We start from the raw sequence: 24,175 nt of genomic DNA on the forward strand, positions 1-24,175 counted from the left end.
TAGCGTGTAGTAATTATGATGAACACGGAGCGTTTTTGGGTGAATATGGTTACATTGCATGTCAGGTAGTTTATTGCCACTGTCGTACATAGTTTAGCTTGCGGTCCTTTCTCTGTGCCTTCTCTTTTGCCATTATAGTCTGTTTTCTGTTTCCATGACAGATTTGTCTGTTGCTCTCTAGGAGAGTCTGTTACATTGCGGAAGTGACGTCAAACGACGGTCACTCTGGTTTGAACGGTGATGGCGCTAAAGTTTTAGAGAAGCAGATTTCGTTGAGCTGGTGGAACGAAAAAAGCGCCGGCTTCTACGGAGAAAGAACAAGAACGCGTTTAAGGGGAGGGGCGAGAAGCAGAGGTAGGTCGTTTTTTAGCGAGAAGGCACTGGAACGCAGGTTGAGCTTTGCTGCTGTCACCGAGAGCTCGTGTCACTGGGTTTCAAACAGGGTGTTGTCATTGTAGTCAAACAGGCTCCTTAGGAGTCATGTTCTTTCCATGCCACCACCAGTGCAATAAATCTGCGGCAGTGGTGTTACGCGCTGCTGTTCCCTGGACTACGACACTGACTCCACAACTACAAAACATTAGGAACAACAACAATACAGTGGATCTGCCCCAATGGTATTTAGATATCGAAACCCATTGCGAGGCGCCAAAGAGTATTATTAAACAGGTACCATGGTACACCTTGGGAGAGGGCTTGGTTGGAAAGGTGTTGTCAGAGCTTCAAGTGGGATGAATAAAATGGGGGTGGAATGTGTCTCTCAAAAGGGCGTGGCCTACGTAATTAGGTGCGTGGGTTAAACATGAACAACTACATTGCATGAAACATCTTGGAAATAGTTAACACTCTTAGGGAATGCAAGATTAAATAAAACGTGAAATATAAAGAGGAACTTAACTGCAGACGTCGAATACCTTAATGTACTTTGCATTCATTGTACGGAAATAGATCGGTGTTTTTGTCACTTTAGGACATGAATACAGGGCATAAGGACACTTTTCAATGTTCGTTTGTAATTAATAGCGGGTCTCAGACACACTTAAAGCCCTGGGTGTTTTACTTGTAATGTGTCCTTTGTGGAAAGTGAGAGAAGAGAGTGGTTCTTTTATTCTGGCTTTGGTTGATGTGCTTAACAGTGTGATGAAGTAAGAAGAGTTAGATATAGTACACGCATAGTTTAAATGCATAGCTGTCAAGTTTTCATATTATGTGGGACATTTTTATAGAGTTAGTGTGCATTTGAGTGACCACCAACTACCTAATGTGTGACAATTCGAGTGTCACTTTATTGCTAGTAAATCAAAGCAATGACCAGTATTTGGGTACCTCTCAGTGAGATACTAAGGTCTGTGGAAGGAGTACTACTGATCTTACACACTTTTTATCCCACATCTTTCTTAAATCTTCAATCCGCATATCTCACACACACCATCCCTCCTCTTTTTTTTTTTTTTCTGGCTTTCTGCATTCACTTTCTTTTGTTGACTACTTTACAACACACCTATCAACTCTCTATCTCCTCACCTGTAAACACACCATTTCCTTTTTATTTGGCACCGTCAATATTTCAACAGCTATGTACCCCCTTTATACTGTTTCATTATAAAATGGTAATTGAAATTGGCACATGTGACCATGGATCTGTGTTCTCTGCAGAGAGGTCAATGATTGAACGAACAGGTAGTTTGAACATTTTATGACCACCCCCACTCGAAAGATGATGTGAGGAACTATCAGGACCAACCTCATGACATGCTTCTTTACTGCAGCTGAGCTCTCAGGTTCTAGGTGCCGAGGCCTTCTGCTTGCTGCTGGTTACTGCAATGCTTTGAGAGTCCTCAGACAATCTGGACCCTGGTGCACAAGTTGCCTTGTGACCTAAGGGCATAGGTGGGTTCTTGTTGTTGATTCCACTTGAGTCAAATCAATCAATCAATCAATACATTTGTAAAGCTCACCACATACCCGTGAGGGTCTCAAGGCGCTGGGGGGGGGGGGGGGGGGGGCTGCTACTGATCGAAAAGCCAGGTCTTGAGTGTTCTCCTGAAGGTCAGCAGGTCTTGGGTCTGTTGCAGGCTCAGTGGTAGGGTGCTCCATGTTTTGGCGGCGAGGTGGGAGAAGGCTCTCCCGCCGGTGGTGGTTCTTCGGATGCGCGGAACGGCGGCAAGTGTGAGGTCGGCGGATCGTAGTTGGGGATGGAGAAGGAGGAGGTAGGCAGGGCCGGTCTTGTGGAGTGCCTTGTGTGCGTGGATGAGGAGCTTGAAGGATATCCTCTTGTTGACGGCGAGCCAGTGCAGGTTTCTCAGGTGGGGTGTGATGTGGTTGTGGCGTGGTATGTCGAGGATCAGTCATGCCGAGGTATTTTGGATGTGCTGTAGTTGTTTGATGAGCTTGGTCGGGGCTCCCGCGTAGAGGGCGTTTCTGTAGTCGAGTCTGCTGCTGACGAGGGCCTGGGTGACTGGCTTTCTTGTGTCTGTTGGGATCCATTTGTAGATTTTGCGGAGGGTGTTGAAGCAGGAGGAGGAGTCGGCGTTGACTTGCTTGGTCACTGAGAGCGTTGAGTCTAGGATGATTCCCAGGTTACGTGCGTGGTCTGTGGGTGTCGGGGCTGTCCCCAGTGCCGTCGGCCACCAGGAGTCGTCCCCGGCTGAGGGGTTGGAGCCGAGGATTAGGACCTCCGTCTTGTCCGAGTTCAGCTTCAGGCGGCTGGCCCTCATCCAGTCGGTGACGGCCTTCATTACTTCGTGGAGGTTGGTTTTGGCTGTGATGGGGCCTTGGTGAGGGAGAGGATCAGCTGAGTGTCTTCGGCGTAGGAGATTATGCTGAGGTCGTGCTGTCGGGCGACGTGTGCAAGCGGGGCCATGTAGATGTTGAATAATGTCGGGCTGAAGGAGGAGCTCTGGGATACGCCGCAGATGATCTCAGAGGCTTCGGATCGGAATGGGGGAGGCGGACGCTCTGGGTTCTGCCTGAGAGGAAGGATGTGGTCCATTTCAGAGCCTTGTCTCGGATCCCTGCGGCGTGGAGTCATGTGCGTAGTGTGCGGTGGCAGACGGTGTCGAAGGCGTCGAAGAGGTCTTAGGAGGATGAGAGCTGTGGTCTCACCATTGTCCAGTAGGATCCTGATGTCGGTGGCGGCGATGAGGGCGGTCTCGGTGCTGTGGTTGCTGCGGAACTCTGACTGAGAAGGGTCCAGGATTCTGTTTTCTTCGAGGTATTGGGTTAGCTGTCTGTTGGTGATCTTCTCGATGACCTAGGCCGGGAACAGGAGCAGAGAGATGGGCCGGAAGTTCTTGAGGTCTCTTGGATCTGCCATGGTTTTTTTTAGAAGAGTGTTGATCTCGGCGTGTTTCCAGCTCTCTGGGAAGGTCGCGTCTCGAGGGAGAGGCTGATGACGTTGCGCAGGTGGGGTGCGATGGAGCTGCTTGCTTTGTTGAAGACGTGGTGCAGGAATGGGTCTGACGGAGAGCCGGAGTGGATTGTGCTCATGGTCTTGATGGTGTCGTCATCGATGCTCACGCTGACCCAGGCTAGCAGGGGGTCGTAGTCGATGATGTGAGGAGAGTCTGTTGTGTTGCTGTATGTTGGGGCTGTCTGGGTGTTGAAGCTGTCGTGGATGTCTGCTATCTTGCGGTGGAAGAAAGTGGAGAGGGAGTCGCACAGGGCTTGCGACGGCGGTATGTTGTTGGTGTTGGAGCTGGGGTTGGAGAATTCCTTCACGATGTTGAAGAGGTCCTTGGTGTCGTGTGTGTTGTTGTCGAGGCGGTCTTTGAAGGAGGTCCTCTTGGCAGCCTTGATGAGGTGGTGGTGGTTGCGGATGGCGTCCTTGTGTGCTGCGAGGCTGTCCGGGATCTGCTCGCTGTGCTGTTTCTTCTCTAGCTTCCGGCAGGCTTGCTTGGATGCTAGGAGTTCTGGGGTGAAGCAGCTGGCCCTCTTGCTGGTGTCTCTGTGGGGGGGGGGTTTCTTCAGCGGGGGGGGTTTCTTCAGCGGGGCGAGGGTGTTGGCGCTGTCCTCGATCCAGCGTCTGAGGGCAGCGTCGTCGGCGTTGTGAGGGTTTGGTGGGTGGGCTGAGAGCGAGGTTTGCGTGAAGTTGATCTTTGGTGATTTTGCTCCAGCAGCGGTGGGGGATCTGTTGGGTGCGGTGGTGTGTGGTGGGTTTCTGGAAGGTGAAGTGGATGCAGCGGTGGTGGTCCAGGGGAGTTCGGTGGTGTGGTTGAAGGAGACGTGCGGGCTTGAGGAGAAGATGGGGTCGAGCGTGTGGCCGGCGGAGTTGGTGGGCGTGGTGACGAGTTGCCTCAGTCCAAGGTTGGCGAGGTTATCGATCAGGGTTGTCGAGTTGCTGTCGTTGTTCTCAAGGTGAAAGTTCAGGTCTCCGAGGAGGATGTAGTCGGTGGAGGTCAGGGCGTGCGTGCTGATGAAGTCGGCGATGGAGTTGCTGAACTGGGGGCAGGGTCCGGGGGGTGGGTCGGTAGACGAGGGTGCCTCTAAGCGTGGATTTGGGGTCTGTGTGGATCTGGAAATGCATGTGTTCGGCGGTGCTGAGTGTCGTCGGTGCTAGTCGAGACCCTGATGCTGTTCTTGTGGACGATGGCGATTCCTCCTCCGACTCCGTTGGTGCGGTCTCTGCGGGTGATCTTGTAGCCATTTGGGATGGCTATGGCGATGTCGGGTTAGAGGAGTCGTTCATCCAGGTCTCTGTCAGGAAGGCGACGTCCGAGGATGTTGTGTCGAGCAGGTCCCAGAGCTCGACGGCGTGTTTGCGTGCGGAGCGGGTGTTCAGAAGTACGCATTGGAGGTGGTTGGGGTCTTGTTTGGCTGGTGGTTCGTCGGTTCTGCGGCTGGTGTAGCTGCAGTTCCGGCAGGTGAAGGGGCCGTGTGTGCTTTTCGGGCGGCCTTGACGCAGGTGTGGGTCCATCCGGGATTGAGAGTGTGCAGGGTGCTGGCATCGTAGTGGCGGCGTTCCTTGTGGCGGGTGCGGCGACCAGGGGTTCTGGCGCTGGGCGCGATCCAGGCACAGAGGGGTGCAGACGGGCTTGTCTTAGGCGCGCCAGCGGCGAGGCCGCCGGCATATATGGGGAGGTGGGAGGGAGGAGCAGGTGGTGGCAGCGAATGTGCAGTCAGGGGGGCGGGACCGCAGGGGAGGCAGCGGAGGGAGCGGAGCGGAGCGATGACGAAGGGTACAGAAGGCAAAAAAGGCCCAAGTAAGGGGGCAACGAAAATACAGAAGGCAAGGAGGTTAAGAAAATACGGGGCTGCGAGGGGAACAGAGGCAAAACCGGGCACAGAGACGAGGGGCAGCGAGGGGAACAGAGGCAATAACGGGCACAGAGACGCGGGGCAGCGAGGGGTATAGAAGCAAAAACGGGCACAGACGCAGGGCAGCGAGGGGTATAGAAGCAAAAACGGGCACAGAGACGCGGGGCAGCGAGGGGTATAGAAGCAAAAACGGGCACAGACGCGGGACAGGGAGGGGAACCGAGGCAGTAAACGGGCACAGAAACGCGGGGCAGCGAGGGGCACCGAGGCAGTAAAAGAGCACAGAGCAAGTACAGGCGGCAGGGGGAGGGCAGAGAAAGAGCAGATACGGGCACAGCAAGAACAAGCAGTACAGGTAATTATGTGGAACCAACCTAACTCAGCAGCGGCAGACACACAGGTGGCGCAGTGCGGCAGGGGAGCGACCTACCAGATAGGGTCAAGTCAAATAAAATGAAATATTTGTAAAGCGCTACATGTACCCGAAGGTGTCTAGGCACTGGTTCAGATTGATGGAATCTTGAGATGGAGTCACCATTAAAATAGCCACGTTTCCAATCCTTTCCTGAATTTAAACTAATTTGTTTCTTTTTTCAAGGCTTTGGGGAGGGAGTTCCAGATCTTGGTAGTGGTATGAGTAAAGCTTTTACCTCCCCATTTTACTTTCCGTGTCCTGGGAACAATCAAATTACCACTGTCTGAAGTCCTAACTGGTCTGGCCGGGATGTACGGTTTCAAATATTGTGACAGCTGCCACAGAGCAAGACCATGCCCAGATTTGAAAGCTAAACCAAAGGAAATGATGGACAGAGTGTTGAACATTGCAAGCACTCACCCCCAGTCAACTGATCTGGGTTTAATCCATCACCGTTCTTTAGCCCACTCTGCCACCCCAGTTCAGACATGGCCATATGCAAATCAGTCTGACCCTGTGCCTCATGGGAACAGTCCAGCCCGAACTGCCAAGCCATGTCTTCCCTGGACCGGAAACAAGCTTCCTAGGACCGGTTTCTGGCATTTCAGCTGTCTTCAGCCAGGCTTGCTTGAATCCAGTGGCAAAGTGAGCAAGGGACTCACGTCTGAGCATACCCTGCCAACTTATGGCGAACAAAGCAAAACCAAAGGAAATGATGGACGGAGTGTTGAACATTGCAAGCACTCACCCCCAGTCAACTGATCTGGGTTTAATCCATCACCGTTCTTTAGCCAACTCTGCCACCCCAGTTCAGACATGGCCATATGCAAATCAGTCTGACCCTGTGCCTCATGGGAACAGTCCAGCCAAGCAAGCAAGCAAGCCTGGCTGAAGGCGGCTGAAATGCCAGAAACCGGTCCTAGGAAGCTTGTTTCCGGTCCAGGGAAGACATGGCTTGGCAGTTCGGGCTGGACTGTTCCCATGAGGCACAGGGTCAGACTGATTTGCATATGGCCATGTCTGAACTGGGGTGGCAGAGTGGGCTAAAGAACGGTGATGGATTAAACCCAGATCTGTTGACTGGGTGTGAGTGTTTGATTGGTTCTGATGCTCCGTCCATCACCACCCCCTTTTGTACAGATTTGAAAGCTATGCATTGAGCTTTAAATTGAATGCGCTTGGCTATGGGCAGCCACCGTACTTGTGTGAGAGCCTTGGAGACAGTCCTAGCGTGTGAGCCCGAGAAGGACTCTAGCAACTGCATTCTGAGCAGTTTGAAGTTTATAATTGCTGCTGCGCTTGCTTGCACTAGTGAAAAGAGCATTGCAGTAGTCAAGCGTAGATGCATTAAGTGCCATGATCACCGTTTTCCTTAGGTCAAAAGGGATAAAGGGAACCACTTGCTACAATATTTGAAGCAGACACACGAGATGTGGCTAATCTGAATTTCGAAGGATAGATTAGTATCGAAGAGGACACCATGATGTTTCACTATAATTGAGGATACTGGTAAAGGACCCGTGTGTTCAGGCCATCAGCTGTCTGACCAAACTGAAGATGAGTTCCCAAAGAGCATCACTTCAGTTTTTGACGAGCTTAGTTTTAGACAATTATCTTGCATCCACTCTCCTACATGGCCCATTCAGTCTTGTAATCGAGCTGCAGTGTCAGCAGATGCATTGTTAATGAACACAATCTGCGTGTCATCTGCATATGACACCAAGGTGAAGCCATAGCTTTTGATTCAAATGCACCCTAAATTCCTGGGGTGTGGGTGATTAATCCCCATGACCTCGAGGGTGGACTGAAAGACATCCTGCGCCATGCCCGCTACCCACTTCTAGGACCACCACAGTGTGGGCAGTCCAGCAAGCCTGTTTGGTGGTGCTTGAGAGCAGGAGGAAAAACAATAATGAGCAGCTACTGGCCGGCGGGGCTGGCAACAGAGATATTACTTGATCCCCAACAGGCTAGACCCTACCTATTTTCATGTTTTCAAGTAGTGACTCGCTGGACCCATGTTACCCGGATTCTGCAGCTTAATTTGTTTTTTCCCCCCACAAAGTAACAACAGTAACTTCTAAACTAGCCAGGCCCAGGCCATGAACTAGTAAGTATCCTGACGCCTCTCCTTCATCTTTCTCGGCTGCTTATTATTCATATTACCTGCGGCAGCAGCACACAGCAAGCGTGGCGCTAGCTACTTGATTACCACTCGCTGCCTGCAGTACCTCATTGTGCTGGTAGTAGCTTCAATGCATGGCAAATGCAGTTTAGTGCTGTGAGGCGGACACCATCACTAAAATGCGCTAGTGACCAGTGGTTCCCAAACTTTTGACTCCTGAGGACCCCCATTGAGTCACCACTGGAAGCCGAGGACCCCCAAGCAATTTGTTTGATTTAAATTTCAACATTAAAACAGTAATTTGAAAAAAATAAACACACGTGTGCATACAAACCAATTACTCGAATTATTAAGAATTTTAGTATTTTATATTGAAAGAATTTGCAAAAAACAAAACATTTTAATGGGAAGGTTGGTGCTGCATCTCCGTGACTAACTTTTAAATGGTTGATTTCATTTTGCAGTACAAGGCTCCTGCCAGGGCCAGACTGGAAACCCAAAGCAGCCCTGGCAAATGTTTTCAGCCCAGTCCCCATACGGTGCACAACAAGTGCAGTGAGTGAGCCTGACCACTACAAAGGGGGCTTTGGGAGGCTCTCCCTCACAAAACTATTTAGGAAACTGTGGTGCATTCTACAACACATTTATCATTATATATTGAATTGTATTAGCTTTTAAAGAATAGTAAATGATGACCTTACTATGCACCAGGATACGACAATTTTGTTGGGTTTCTTCAGTGATTCCCTTATTATCACCCTCCAACAGTTCCCCTCATCTCTCCATAGCCCCTCTGTCACATGTATTTCATTTGTTTTATAGCATCTCTCATACCAATGTAGGATGTCGGAGCACTTTACATCATACACACATATAGAGACAATGAATCATGCGTGTAAATCAGTGTAAAGAAAATGTTACGTAAGACAAAGGGGACTACAATGTGCAGGATTCATATGTCATTGATACTGGTAGTCATCTTTAAAGAGTGGTTGGTCGGGAGAAGCACAAACTCAGGATTCAGAACATAACACAGTGGTTAGCATTGACTTTAACAATAAAAATTTATTTCCACCCAAACTAACCTTTTTAGCAGCATCAGGATAATAAAGGACTGCGGGAAAAACATAAATTACTAACTTGTACCATGCAGTTTGCAAGCAGCTCTTTGATGACAGTTTATTGGTCACTGTGCTAGATTACGATTGTCACTTATGAACTGCACAGTAACAGAACAATCTCTGTGACAAAAGCAGTAACCCACTGACCTTAGCACATAAAATACTGTTTTTTAAAATGCATGGTACACGTTCTTTGCAGTAGGCATATTAACCTTCTGTGCTACATTACATAAGTCAGAGCTGCCACTGGACAAAACTCTACTCTCTCTCCAGCAGGTACATTAATCACTGGCGTTATCTTGACACTTTTATTGTTGCTCAAAAACTGCAAATTATACAAGGAACTTTGCAGTGCTACTGCTGCCTGCGAACCCCCTGGGAATGTATCATGGACCCCTGGGGGTCTGAGGACAACAGTTTGGGAAACACTGCGTTAGTCTAACCTCCTTTTGTGTGTTCCTTCACAGGGCTGTAAATGAGTCCGCACCTGTGTACTGCTGCAGGCCCCAACTTTTCAGTGACTGCTTATGCTGTTTCAGGTCCTATGCTGGATACAGCAACCTGAGGCAGACATTCTATCTTTTACGGTATGGCTGTAGAAAGAGGACAAAGATCTACTCTGATGGTCTTTATTGCAGTCATCCATTGTTCAAGTGGTTGACTCTCTAAGGAATTAATGCTGCTTCGTGAGTGACCGCAGCAGGACCTGCAAGGATGCATTATGTTAGTCATCTAAGTGGCATCCTGTTAGAACTGAGGGTCTCTTATTCCAAATAGGGACCCTCGCTTCTAAGTTAGGGAAAGGAAGGACACCTTCTCAGATAGCCCCTGCTCACCCCCTCGGTAGCTTGCCACAAGCAGCCAGGCCTATCTCCAAGGCAAATGTTTAAAGTATTTGCAACCGCGCTCTCAGTAATCCAGTGATAACACCACAAATGGACTCCACATGAGTTTCATAAAAACAATATGTTTATATAAAAAAAGATATACGATGAGAACACACGACAAAAATCCGACATATGCGTATTTGTAATATTTCACCTTGCTGGTTTTTAGGCCAGCAAGTACTGGTAGGTTCTTGCAGTAATGAGCAATTTTCAATGAGCTAATGCAGTCCTAATGCAATGCTATGCAGTTTGTAATGCAAGAATCAGGCAGTTCGTAATACAAATATAATGCACTTCGTAATGCAAGAATCAGGCAGTTCGTGATGCAAAATTCATGCAGTTCGTAAGGCAAAAATAATGCACTTTGGCGCCGATCGCGGTGCTCTATGCCACTCTTACTGACTCGTGGTCAGCTACTGCCAAAATATGCCCCCAACACTGTTACGATGGAAAACCAAGTGCAACTCCACACTCTGGTCCCGGTACTGCCACTCCATGGCAAGTACGTACCGCGATACGGACTTGAGTGGAGGATCGCGCTGCAAAGACGGGAAAGGCCGAGAGCGTTTCTCTCGGAGCCCGCACCCCACCCCACGCGGCGATACACGCATGCTCGCTGAGCGTTACCTGGTGAGTGCGATCTCACTCTCCTCTCGGTTTGGGACTCCTGTGCGACTTCGTTGATCTTGGGCAGTAGAGCTCGGGCCCCTGACGGTGATGGTTTGGGGTTTCTCCTTGGCAAAGGCAGGCTTCGGCCGGCGGTGGTGAATTCCCCCAGCTCCTCTGGGGATGCCAGTCCAGACAGACTGCAATGACGATCGCAGCACTTCTGGTCACGCAGTCAATCGACGCAGAGAACAAGACTGCTCCGGGACACACAGTCACGGGGTGAATTTCTCACAAAGGTCTCAGGCTACCACAGGGCACACGCACACCGTGTGGCTGAGACTGACTTAAGCTCCTGGTGTACACGATCACAGGGCAATCCTCGCAAAGGTCTCAGGCTGCAAAAAGCACATGCATACAGCGTCGCTGAGACACACTTGGAAACTTTTATGTTCCTGAGTTTCCACAACAGGGAGACAGCTCTCCTCAGGCCCTTGGGGACGAGTTACTTCAGGACACAGCAAAATCCTTTCAAGCAGGGGGACACAGTACACAGCAACGTCCCTTAGCCTCTCCTTGGGTAAATCAGCAAACTGCAGGCCAGCTCCAGAACACACAGCAAGGGTCAGTCCTTTCCTTCAGTCTCTTCAGCTGTTTCTTCCTTGGCAGAGGTTCCTCTTGATCACAAAGTAGTTTCAATCCTTTTCAGTCTTGATCAGTCCAAAGTCCAGGGGTTTTAGCTCTCATTGTTATACTCCTAAATGTCTTTGAAGTCTTTGTGTTCAGGGGGGCACTCACCCCTGTCCAAACCAGTTCTGGGTGTCTTCCCGCCGGTGACACCTTCTTCCTTTTGATAGTGGGGGTCTGGGTCCTCAATCACTCAGCAGGAGATGGAGCCATTGTTTTATGGCAGCAGCCCAGGCCTCTTCACCTTCAGGGGCAGCTACCCCTACACTCCAGATGCAGGTCAGCCGTGGCGGTCTCACCTACTCCTCCCCTGCGTCAAGACATTCCCCAGATCCTATCACATTCAAATCCAGACAGTCAAACCACAACCAGGCAGAGACACACAAAATTGTTAGAACACAAAAACCAGCCACTTCTAAAAGTGTGGTTTCTAAATACGCAATTCAAAAACCACATTCACGAAAAGATGTGTTATTCAATTGTGAGTTCAGGCACACTAAACTTCACCTCTCCATCTTAAGCTTATGGGAAGATAGGCTGGAAACATATTACACAGCCTCCCCCATTCTGTCCTATGGGCAAGATGGCCGTGCAACAGTGAAAAACTAAATGGAGAGTATTTCACTGTCAGGACATGGTACACACCGTAGTACATGTCCTACCTTTCACATACACTGCACCCTGCCCAGGGGGGTACCTTGGGCCTACCATAGGGGTGTCTGATGTGCATAAAAAGGGAAGGGTAAGGCCTGGCAAGTGGGTGCACTTGTCAGGACAACAGGGCAGTTTAACAAACTGCGCGCAGGCACTGCAGTGGCAGGCCTGAGTTCTCTCTTTAAGGCTACTGGTGTGGGTGGCACAATTAGTGCTGCAAGTAGCATTTGCATTATCATCCCTGGCACACATAGTGCACTTTACTAGGGACTTTACTAGTGAGGTAAGCATACCAATTATGGACAACCAATTACCATAACACTTTATACAGGGAGCACTTGCACTTTGACACTGATCAGCAGTGGCAAAGTGCCCAAAGCATCTAAGTTGGCAACACCATGTCAGAAAAAAGGTCTAGGGGGAAGGCAAAAAGTTTAGGGAACTTTAGCCAAAAAGGGCCAAGTCCAACACAACCCCCTCCCAGCCTAAAGCTAGGGTAGACCCATCAACTACCTTGATGGACTTCCCTGCTTTGGGCGATAGAACCCGGACCCTGGCCCGCAACTGCTGGGGCATATTCCACTTCTACGCCAATCTGAACCCAGGTGGATCCCTCTGTTCATGCTCTCAGGGCCCCTGAAGCTAACCCAGGGGGGACCCATTTCCTCACCCTGGGACCCCATCTGTGCAGCGCTTAAACTTGCTTTGCTCACAGATGTGTCCACACTAGTAGACAGTACCGACATGGCCAACACAGTGGTGGGGCCCAGTCCACCCTCGAGGTGTGACTCCAGCCCCACTCCCAGGGGCAACTCTGTCCACCAGGACAACCAGGCACAGTGGCCGCTTACAGCTGTCAGTGATGAGAGCCAGGCCTTTTGTCTTTCAGGCCTCTCTAACTTCTGTGGCATCAGAAAGAGGGGGGGGCAGTATCTCCCTTCTGCCAAGTCGGGTATGGCATCCTGACACTGGCCTGCCAGCCCAGGGTCTGTACCCTCCGGCTGGACAAGTGACGGGGGGTGCTCTCCCACACCCTGCCTTCCTCTCTGGATCCATGCACCCTCCCCACTGGAGCGGTGCTACCAGACACCCAAACTGGTGGGATGCTGATTACAGCAGCCCCCCTCAGTTCACCTGACACTTTGGGATCCAACTGAGGAAGTGGCCTCCTGGTACAGACTAGGCTCCCTTCCTGGTGTTCCCTTATGGAACCAACCAGGTCCTGGGACTGGGTATCTGGCACCTTGGGACACAGCCCCTTCCCACTTCTTCTCCTCTGAGACAGGACGTGGGACCCTTCACCCCTCCCACTACATTGGGACCCATCTGGGCTACCACAAACCTCCCCTATCTCACTTGGTTGGGGAAAACCTGAACTACCCCCTTCTGGGTCACTCCCAAAAGCTTCCTGAGACCCTCGGGAATCCACCCAAAGGTCTGCCACCTGTGCAAGCTCCCTGGAATCCGAGAACTCGCACCCCACCGGATGTTGGCATAGCTCTGGAAAACAGGGACATAAAATACGCTCTCCAACAAATGAATCACACAGCCCCCCACAGTTGTTAACCAAGCTATCCTTTGCCTCACCCATCAGTGCCTCACACAAGTACCCCACACCACTCTCCTGAGATTGGCAAGTCAGGGACTGACAGTCTCCTTCACTCAACCTACACTCTTCTGGGCGGTCTCCACATTCACATACTAAGGTTTCTACCATGGTGGAACCCCTCTCGCTGCACCTCTCATCTAGGGTCAGTAGAGTGTCCCTCCCACCACTAGGAATATGATCCCATGTGTCAGTTCCCCAATCTACTTCAGGGACACTGCACACCACAGGAGCTACCTCATAAACCTGAACCCCCTGGTGTATGTTAACCCCCTCCCTCAAGTCAGGCGCCACATCTCTGGGTGTATGTACTTTTCTCTCCGCATTAGACACTACATTGTTGCTGCCACCATCTGAGCTGGACTCCACCTCCAACCCAGCAGAGCTCACTTCCTGAGCTACACACATCTCTTTTGGCTAGGCTGAGACACTCATGGCCTCGAGCCTTTCAAGCTCCAAATCAAGTTCCCTCATTCTTAACTTATGGGCCAAAAGCAATTTCTTTTCCTCCAAAGCGAGCGCGTTCTTGCTCTCCTCTGCCCACCCTTTGCTCTCAATGAGCAACTTCTTCTCATCCGTCTGAGCCTTTAGTTTCAAAACCTCCAAATCACGCTCTCTGACCCTTTGGTTTTCCTCCAACTCCTCTGGGGAAAAGCTCCTCCCGGAATGGCTACTATCAGCCCTGGGGGCTGGCCTTCCCGCTGGCAAATCCTGTGGACCAAATCCATTCCCTTGGTCATCCTCATCCATCTCAGCATCACCTGTCTCCGGAGCCTCTTTGGCTTCCCACCAGGCCCTCAAGGCCGTTTGCAGCTCCTCCTTCTTGGCGCTACTTTTCATGGGACATCCCAAAGCTCTGCAGAATTGCCTCAATCGATCAACTTTGTAGGTAAGCAATGCCTCAATCTCGAATTCCAATTCTGCAGCCTCACTGGCTACTTGACTCCTCTGAGACACAAATGTGTGGCTTAAAGGTCGCTCAAAAATAGAACCAAAAATCAAAACGCAATATGTGGTTGTGTCGTGGTCTGCGCTAAACTAGTGAAGTACACCAATTACTGCGAGTGAATTTGCAAATACACGTTCAAATCCCCGACCACCAATGTTAGAACTGGGGGTCTCTAGTTGGCTGAGGTGGGTACCTTAGTCCAAATAGGGACCCCTGCTTCTAAGCCCGGGAAAGGAAGGATACCTTCTCAGATAGCCCCTGCTAACCCCCTTGGTAGCTTGGCACGAGCAGCCAGTCCGATCTCCAAGGCAAATGTGTAAAGTATTTGCAACCATGCTCTCAGTAACCCAGTGATAACACCACAAATGGACTCCACACGAGTTTCATAAAAACAATTATATGTTTATATATTATATGTTTATATAAAAAAAGATATACGATGAGACCACACGATAATAATTCCAACATATCCGTTATGTGGCAGATCTTTGTGCAGTCTGTGCATGTCCTTGGAGTTCAGATGCTTGGTTGAGGTGGGTTGACAGTGGCTGTCTGAAAGTATAAGGGCATGTTTTATAGTTTTTCTAATGTAACCTGTCTGGAATGATTGTTTTTTTTTAGCAGTCTGATATAAACAGTCTTGAGTCTTTGTTCAGACACAGCACATGTGGTTAGAACAATGCTCTTGAAAACATTTGTTGTTGCGAGGGCTGCTGGAGAGCCAGATGGTCAGCTTGCTTTGACCAGTTCATTGAATTCAGTCTTGTAAAACAGTTCAAACGAGCTTAGTGACTGGTGGTTGTTTTTGCTCCGTGGGTTTTGTCTTTTGGGGATTGAGCTTTTTTTGTTTTATTCTGCAGGCAGTCTTCCAGTTTTTTATTTTGGAGATAAGCTGGTCAGCAATTCTGTCAATGAAGACCTGTGAGTTCGGCATCTTAGTGGTGGTGCATTCTAGGCTGCAGAACATTTTTTTTTCTGGGAATCATGTCTGCATTGGTGATGAATTTCAGTTTCTAGGGTTTTGATTGATGATTTGTAATATTGTGTTATAGGCAGTTAGGTGTCCGTATGTATGTATAAAAACATCAATTGTCTTTTGTCAAACCATAAAAGTCACAAATAAAAAGACAATACAAAAAGTAAATTTCAGGAGAAAACAGCTTAACAGATTTAAAAAAAAAACCCTGATGCGCCATCAAGGTCCTTCCAATCAAATCCATTAAAATTCAAGAGCCTCAGTCAGCCATAATAACCATAAATTCAGACACATTTATGTACATCAATTTTGTTACGATTTTACAAGACCTAGCGCCTCACCATGCACATAGTGCCTTTAGCCATAAAGCCCCAAAGGAAACAGCTTAACACATTTCAAATTCATAAGAACACATTAAATCAGAGTCCGTCCAGATCAAATCATTTAAAATTCAAAGTACTAGATCAGACACAATTAAACAATAAAATTCAATTTTCTATATAAAGTGCATAGTGCCTTTAACCAATGCCGAAAAAGAACTCAAACACATACAGGAGCCTTAGTGACAGATAGTTATACAAAGTGCATGGTGCCAGTAGAAAGTGCCAGGAGGGATTTAAGTCTCCAGAAATGCGGATAGTCAAGTTTAAAAAACATAATCTTACAGGGAAAACAGAGCAATCATTTTCCAACTTGCCTCCTCAAATGAATTGCAGCAGAAATAAATCTGTAGATAATCTCACAGATATATTTTGATTGAAGTAGTCGAAGATGGAATAGGGCCGGCCTGCATTTTCTAATATTCAGTACCCTCAAAAGTGGTAAGATGAATTCCCTGCAGCATATTCTGCGATGAATTACAATCGCAGGGACTGAGATCCAAATGGGTGTCGTGATATGTTTTACAAGGATACAACACCAGAAGATGCGCAATCCCAAATCTGAATCTTAAAAGATAAACATTTTTAGAGTAGCTAAAAGGGTACTGAAGATATGGTTTAATTCCATCGTTGGTAAGCAAGAATAAATAGTTAGCTACAAGCTTTTTTCTAGCCTCCACCTGTTCTCTTCGCAATATTAAACATTTAAAAGATCTCTTTTTATTTGGGATTTCGAGACAGAAGTAATAAGATGAGGGTCGGTAAAACAATCATGCCTCACCATAAGGGCGAGTTGCGCCTTGACATGGCCGAGCCACGGTATTTTGTATGCATGATCATACTTTAGGCAGTCCTGAATTATTGCTCGATTGAGAGCAGGTTCCTAATTTACCCAAATTGAACGCCATAGCATAGTAGGGGCAATTTGCATTCGATCTGCCAGGGGAGTTAACCCCAATTCCTTATGACCGATAATGGAGGGCATGCTGGGTGGGGTGGATATTGTTTTTCTAAGGAAGACATTTTGAATTTTTTGTAAAGTTGATGACTTAAAAACACCCCAGACCCCTGCCCCATACAAAATCACAGCACAGCACCGGGCATTGTAAATGTTAAGGAGGGTCTTTATTGGTTTAGAGCCAAGCTTCTGACTGAAGCTTGCTAGGGCTGCGAGCGTTTTTTCAAAGCCCTATCTCCTTGTTTCTGTAAGGTGGGCCCATGAGCCTTTTTGGTCAAAAGGAATGCCTAGGTAGGAGAAATGTGAGACCTGGGATAATCTTTCATTATTAATAAAACAGGCTCTTTTTTTACAATGTACATTCCCCACCACCATGACATGTGACTTGGCTGTGTTTGTCTCAAGCCCAGCTCACTCATAAATTCATAAACTCTATTAACAAGAGATTGCAGCACCACACCTGTTCTTGAAATTAAAAGTCATCCACGTATAATAAGGCGGGAAGATTTCACTGCCCTACCCTTGCCACATCAATCGCCCCTACGTTCAGGCAACTCTCCAAATTATTTATGTACAGGCAAAACAAAAAAGGGGCTAACACTCACCCCTGACGGACAACACTATTCATCTTAAATGGAGAAGACAGTTCTCCGTCCGCCCCATATCTCACTCTGCCAGTGACGTTGCGGTGTGTCTGCGCAGAAGTGAACCAGGGGCTCGTCAATGCCCATTTCTAACATCTTTTGCCTTAATTTTCCTCACACCACGCAATCAAAAGCAGAGGTCAGGTCCATGAATCCCAAATGTAATTTTCTTTTTTTTGCCAAGGTATATTTGCTTATTACCAGGTGGAGGTTTAGGCACTGCTCCACAGTACCTAAGCCTCTTCTAAACCCATCCTCGTTAGGCGTAGTAAGCGCTCTATAAACGCAATTACAATACAATGCTGGATGTCCGAGAAATGCCACTTTTCAACTATCCATGATTCGAGGTGGTCGAGTAGAACCCTACCCATTAACTTCCATGTAGTGTCAATCAAGGATATAGGGCAATAACAGTTGGGGTTGGACCTGTCTCCCTTTTTGAAAATAGGGACAATTATTGCAGTAGACCAAGATTCTGGCGGTCCTGTGACTGCAACACAGCTTAAGATATTAGTTAGAATGCGGAGCCATAGATCAGGATTCGCCAGGAAGAGAACGGCAGGTGTGCCATCGGGGCTCGCTGCCTTGTTTCTCTTAGTCGGACTGAGTGCATTTGTAATTTCCTGGATAGTAGGAGGATTTAGCTTTCACGCAACCTCTACTGCATAATTGTCGCAAGTCTCACTACTCCTATAAATCGTGGAGAAATGGGCCACCCATTTGTTAGGGGGGATTGTGACATCAATGGTGGTGTCATGAGTGTGCTGGAAGAATGGGGCATTAATGGTCTTCCAGAATAGACTCGAGTTTCTGGTGACACTAACTTCGTACAGCCTCGCCCAATCCTCCATTCTAATAGTCTCCCTATGTTCAGCTGAGGTCTTTTTGTACTGGGGTCTACAGGCTCGTAAACATTAAAGATCCCCTGGGCTTTTGTTTTAAAGTTTCCAATAGCTTAGTGTGGGACCTTGAGCAATCACTATTAAACCAGTTGATTAGTTTACAGGCACCGTGCCTTCTATCAGTTTTTAAAATCTCATTTAATGTAATGGTAATAGCATTAAAGGAATCTAACATACTTTGTGTATTTAGATCACTTTCAAGACACCTCAGGAATCGTGGTCTATTAAGATTAAGTAATTTTTCCAAAACCAACTCATTGAATCCCATTTACCCATAAGACCCTTATTTCTATTGTGGAATAAGGGGGGGCACTACTGGACTCCTTTTCCTGATAGTTGTTTCTAGGCTGAAGAACATTTAGTAAAGGGAGATAGTTGTTTCTAGGCTGCAGAACATTCAGTAAAGGGAGATGGTCGCTAAAGAACATTTTTAGAATCTAAAAAGCTACTGACTTGGGTTTAAAGTAGTCAGAAAGTACAATAAAATCAATGACTGCCCCTCCTAAAGCTAATGTGTGTGAACTCCTCCTGGCCTGCCTCTGTAATCGTATCTAGGGTAAAAAAACAGAGAAAATGTGGATAAAATAGCATTACAAATGTTAGCGCAGGGGGTATGATGTTCAAAATGACATTGAACCTCGGGGGATTCTTCCATATAGGTGCATGCAAGATCCTGTAACAAAGTGCAGGGTCTACAGTTGAAATCCCACCCCATAATATTGTGTAATCAGTATTCAGCTCCATAATGTGTTTACCTAATGACATTTCAAGATTAGCCGCCATTTCAGTGTTAGCAGAAATAAAATAGTTATGGTAAACATTTACAATAATAAGTGTGACATTTACTTGATATATAACATTAATAAGTTGGAAATACGGGGAGTCCAGGTTACAAGAGCAGACTTTGTTGTCCAGGGTTGTTAATATTAATGTGAGCATGCCGCCACGATCATGACCTCCGTGCGACCGGATATCTGGTGTATCCATGGATATGAAGCCGTCTATGGAAATCTTATTGCAATCCCAGGTCTCTTGAGGCAGATATCGTGGCCATTTATAAAGTCAAGCCAGTCATTATTTCTAAGCCTGGATGCCAGTCCGGCTACTTTCCAGAACAAACAGCTGACCCTATTACCCTTTTGCGTGATAGCCACGCTCTCTCTGGGAGGAACACTTGGATCACAGCTGATTGCGGCCTTGCTAGTCGTTTCTGTGCTGCTTGTATTTACAGTGACTGTGCCCATACATATGGAAGGTAGAGGTAAGGGGTGCCCTAGATTCCTGTTGAGTTGACCTCCCAGGCTCTTTCACACAGCCTAGGGCAGGAACTAGCCTCTGTATATGCAGGCAATCAATTTGCTCAAGAGAAGAGAAATGGTTATATGTTGAAATGGCAGAAAACTCAGAGGAACCGTCTTTAGAGAAGAGTGGCTTTGGAAAGATTTGCTTAAAAGGTCTATAAAAGTAACACTGAGGTACTGCCTGGATCCTTCCTCCCGGTAGAGGAGACCTGGATACTCTATCCAAGAGACGCCCTGACATATGTTGGTTTCTAAAGTTGACCACAACGCAGTCACCCGCGACCTCTTTTGGTTGAAGCCCAACCCAAAACACTTGTACATTATTTATGCTCCCATAACATTTCTCACAGCTGAAACAATCTGCGGAGTTTTAAAGCCAGAGAACGACCTTGTTTTTAATTGGCCGAAATCTTTATTGTGAAAATGGGGGATCACATTTTTCAAGACAATTGTGTTGCCTCTAGGGGAAGTTGCAGGGTTCTTAAAGCGCTAGGAGTAAATCGTTCTGCCTGTTGGCCTGAGATGTCTGGTACTTTATTTGCTGGCAAAATGTAGCCACTGACATGCATCCTAAGAGAATCTGTATGTGTTCTGGACAGACCATCTGCCGGGTTAAATTGGGCAGTATGCTTGGGACTGTATTTCCTTGTTTGGCTGGTTGGAGTCAGTCATGATGCCCCCTGGTTTAATTTACAGTGCTTGCGGGTCTTGCGTTGCCACCGCTGTTTTTTATTAAATTACTCGAAAGAGTACTTAAGCTAGAGACAATTAAAATCTTCAGAGAGGTGTCAATACTGTTAAGGACCGCCAAAACAGGATCTAGGTGCCTTTTTAGAGATTTATCCAGGCACTCCAAAAGTTCTGTCTGTGCCATGCTGCCATCTACAACCTCATTTGTGGCCCCATTCCTGAGCATTGGCCCACTTATTCTGCTGCTGGTAGGTGGTTTCTTTGCAGCCAAGTGCAGCTTCTGTTTGGTTAGTGGCTTGTTGCTTTTTTTTTTTTTTTTTGCAGTGGTGAGCAACCAGGGTTAAACTTTGTGCTATAAACACCAATTAGTGCTATCGTAAAAACACACGACTTTTCAGTGTCCCTGGTGTCCCCAGTGCCCATGGCACTACCCGCCTGTCGCAAAGGCTGTGCTGCGCCAACATCACCCCCGAGGAGTTAATATGCAAGGCTTTCTTTGTAGCACCGAGTGTCTCCTCTGCACACTCAATCTTGCTGTTGATGGCCCCTGGATGCTGTGAGTTGGCGCTCTCTGATGCTCGTCGTCGACGACTTTCTCTTCCCCATGCTCTTACCTTGAGCAATAATTTGAATCCTTACAGTGGGTGTCTCAGGGAGAGGAGCCAAAGGGGGTGGCACAGCGGATGGGCCTGCCCTTGGCCCGGGCACGTCCCGCACTGTGGGCCGCAGAGTTGGTAATTGCCTCAGGGTGCAAGAGTGGAGTGGGCAGAGACTGGGGAGTCTGGGTAACAGAGTCCTCCCCTGGCCCGGTCTCCAACAGGAACAAGCAGCAAAGCAGGGCGGGAGCAAGAGCGGTGATTTTTAGGTCGAGCCTAGAGCAGCGCATGCGCTGCTTGCTTGACTTTTAGTAAGGGGTCAAAAAAAGTGCTACCAGATGCTGCCATGGCCGGCCTAGAGCTTGAGTGCATGTGCGCGGGCACGCGCTTTGCGTGCCTCTCTCCGCGCTTCAATTCCCGCCCCCTTGCGTGCCTCTCTCTGTGCTTCAATTCCCTCCCCCACCACAGAACGTGTCACTCTGCTGGTCTCCACTCCTCCTCCCCCCTCTCTATACTGCAGCAGGCCGCACAATCACTTTCATCAGTTTCACTTTCGCGTCATTCATCAGTTTCACTTTTGCGTCCAATGCTTGTTAATACACAGGTCACTGCTGCTGAATCTTAGGTGGCTTGCAATGGGCTGAAAGGCCAGGTATTGCCAAGACAGAGGAGAGCATTAGAATTCACAGTTGGAGTGTAAAATGCCAAGCATTACAAGGTAAGTACTATTGCTTTTAGTGTGGGATGCGAATGTCCGCTTTTACCAAGGAGGGACAGTAGTGCTGGTTCTATGCTAGTAGGCCACTGATGCGACCCGTAGTTTTGAACTGAAAGGCTCCCAAGGAGGAATAGCTTAATTGCACTTTCTCACCTTCCGATTTGATCACACTTCGTAGACTCCTAAATGAATTGTATGCCATCATGCACAATCTATGTCCTGTACTATAGTTTTAATAACTATTATCTGAGGGGCGCCTGTGTGTTTACCTCAAGATGCAGACTAACTGCTTCTGTTCGGGTTCAAATCGCCTCAACATTTAAACTTGTATTGCTGTGGCTAGAAATTGTTTATCAGAATTGAACTGGAATGTATCAACAAATGATACTTTTTTTTGTGTGCGCACACTTTTGGGGGTGGGGGAAAAAAACACAATTTGTCACTGCCGCCCGACAGAAGGCGCGCCAAAGAAGCAGCAGTGCCTGAGTAGCTGGGGCTAGAGAGGTCCGGACCCAAAGAGCGAGAGGTCCAGCCCTTACTCAAAGCTTTCAGTCTGGATGCTTCATTGTGAGCATAGTGCCAATTGGACTGTCAACCTTCAGCATATTCTACCAAGCAGAGAGACACATTCTTATTTTGTCAGCACCATTTGGTTTTCTAATCGACTTTTCCTAAATACTTGGGTTTTTTTGGGGTTAAAAAAATATGAATTAGAACCTATAACAGAACATAGTGTCTGCACCTAGTATATTTTGTCAGTTCCCCATTCTTTTATGTATTTTGTCTTGTTTACTGAATAATTCGGTACCTCTAGTTACAAGTTTAAAAAGTCTTTGATCTGAGATGTGCATGGTCTGTCTGCACAAAAACTTCAATTTTGCAGCAGCATATCTGGGTTATAAGCGTGGCTTTGCTGGTTATCGAAGCATTTGCGGTGCCACATCAGTAGACACGGTCATGCCTACTAGTGCATTGGTTGCCTGGTGCCTTAGTCACTCCTTAAGCCTTGCTGTGTTGGCATATTCAAAGAGCTCGCCTGGCACGAATTACATGGCGTTGAATGCTGTAGACACTTGAATTGCACTTTGAGTGGTGGATGGGGAAAGCAGTAGTCCCCTTTTTGATGGCCCTCAAATACTGTAAGTTACCGCTTTGTGAACGCTAGAAGCAAAAAGGATCCTGTCCTTACCACACAGTTTTACGGCTGTGACTGTTTGATATTTCCAGACACCGGCAGACAAAAGTGCAGCCTAATGTTGATCAGTATGAGAACGGAGATAAGGGGCACGTGAAGTATGAACAAAGACCCGTTGTTTCCTTCGGTCTTGTGACTGGTGTCAAATGAGAGAAGTTTGGCCCTTTGCAGGAAACCTTATCTTGCTCATAACCTGCTTACTTCAATGTTGGGTAACATGCGCCCTTCTGATCTGTGGCACAAGTTGCTAATACAACATTAAATACTACTGTGTGTACATATTTGAGGTACGTTGGTCAATGATGTGGATTCTTAACAGATGAGTGTGTGAGTTATTTCATTGCCGGTGGTGTGCCCAGGATTTCATTGCACAGAGCATTCCCCCTCCGTAGGGCACTGTAAGTTTTAGTGAACACTACCTGCTATTTGGGAATACATTAAGCATATTATTAGTCTTGGGGAGAGAAACTGGGAATATTGTCAATGGGGCTTTGTACTTCTCCACACCCTTACTGTGGCATGTATTGCATAACGCGTTCTGGACACTGTCCTAGAGCAGGAGTTTGGCCGGCAGCGGTAGTGTTGCACGGTTCTCACATGCTTCTATTGTGGCAGGTGACGAACAAAAGGTTTCGACCCTGTACATAGCAGATTGTTTCCACACACAGACACCTAAAGGAAAGCAGAATTAGAGTACGATACCATCACTACTACCCTTCCATAAGGTTTTTCCTTGAAAATTTTTGTTTTCATATATTGCTTATTCTATGAATATTTCAAATGTATTTTTGTTGATAGTGACTGTTTTGACTATTAACCTCTTCTATGCCCATGACGAGATAGTCTCGTCATGGAGCACGGTTGCGCTGTGCCCATGACGAGACTATCTCGTCATGAACCCCGCCCGCTAATGCAACTCCCGGCACAGGGTGGGGAAAGGGCGGGGCACTGAAGGGGCTAAGCTATACCATAAGTGTGATAAAGTAAAGTTTTATGAGAGATGACCCGGCGCGATGGGTTTTATTCGGTCTTCTGTGAAGCCAAAGTTGGTTTGCGAGCTACAGCTTCAGGTCTCTGGAGCCTGGCTGTCCAGGAGAGCCAAATTATTCCAGTTGTTTTCAGGAAATCATCTCCACGTAAATAAGCTCTGTTTTTATATTCTTTTAATGTAAGCTTATATAGAGTGGACTCATCGGTCCAAACCTTCTGGACCTGTAGTGGATACCCAGCACTTTGAATTAATAAGTATTTGCTGAGGTGGGTGAATGCTTTCAAACTCCATATGCATTCTCACAAAAGTAGAATGGGTTAGGTCTTTTGTCACAGGTATAGATGCTGACCACTGAGTCCTGTTCAGAAGTTTCATATAAAGTAATGTTTGTGTATTATAGCTGTGACACAGTTCTAAAGGTTTGTTTCACCAAATCTTGCGCCAGCTCTGCAGTCATCAACCTGTACTTCTGTCAGTGCAAGCACAGTGGTGAAACGTGCAAGGAGTGCACAAGAGAT

General features: G+C 47.6%; 1 protein-coding gene across 6 annotated transcripts in view; it reads left to right on the forward strand.

Annotated features, from left to right (window-relative positions):
• The first annotated feature begins 215 nt into the window (after positions 1 to 215).
• The window catches only part of CIT (citron rho-interacting serine/threonine kinase), a 1,313,172-nt gene continuing 1,289,212 nt past the window's right edge, over positions 216 to 24,175 (forward strand). For all 6 annotated transcript variants that reach the window (XM_085636268.1, XM_085636269.1, XM_085636271.1 and 3 more), the window contains exon 1: positions 216 to 354. The gene's annotated coding sequence lies outside the window, so the exon portion shown is untranslated. The remainder of the gene's footprint in view (positions 355 to 24,175) is intronic.

Source organism: Triturus cristatus, chromosome 11, assembly GCF_964204655.1.
Source record: "Triturus cristatus chromosome 11, aTriCri1.1, whole genome shotgun sequence".
Lineage (NCBI taxonomy): Eukaryota > Metazoa > Chordata > Amphibia > Caudata > Salamandridae > Triturus > Triturus cristatus.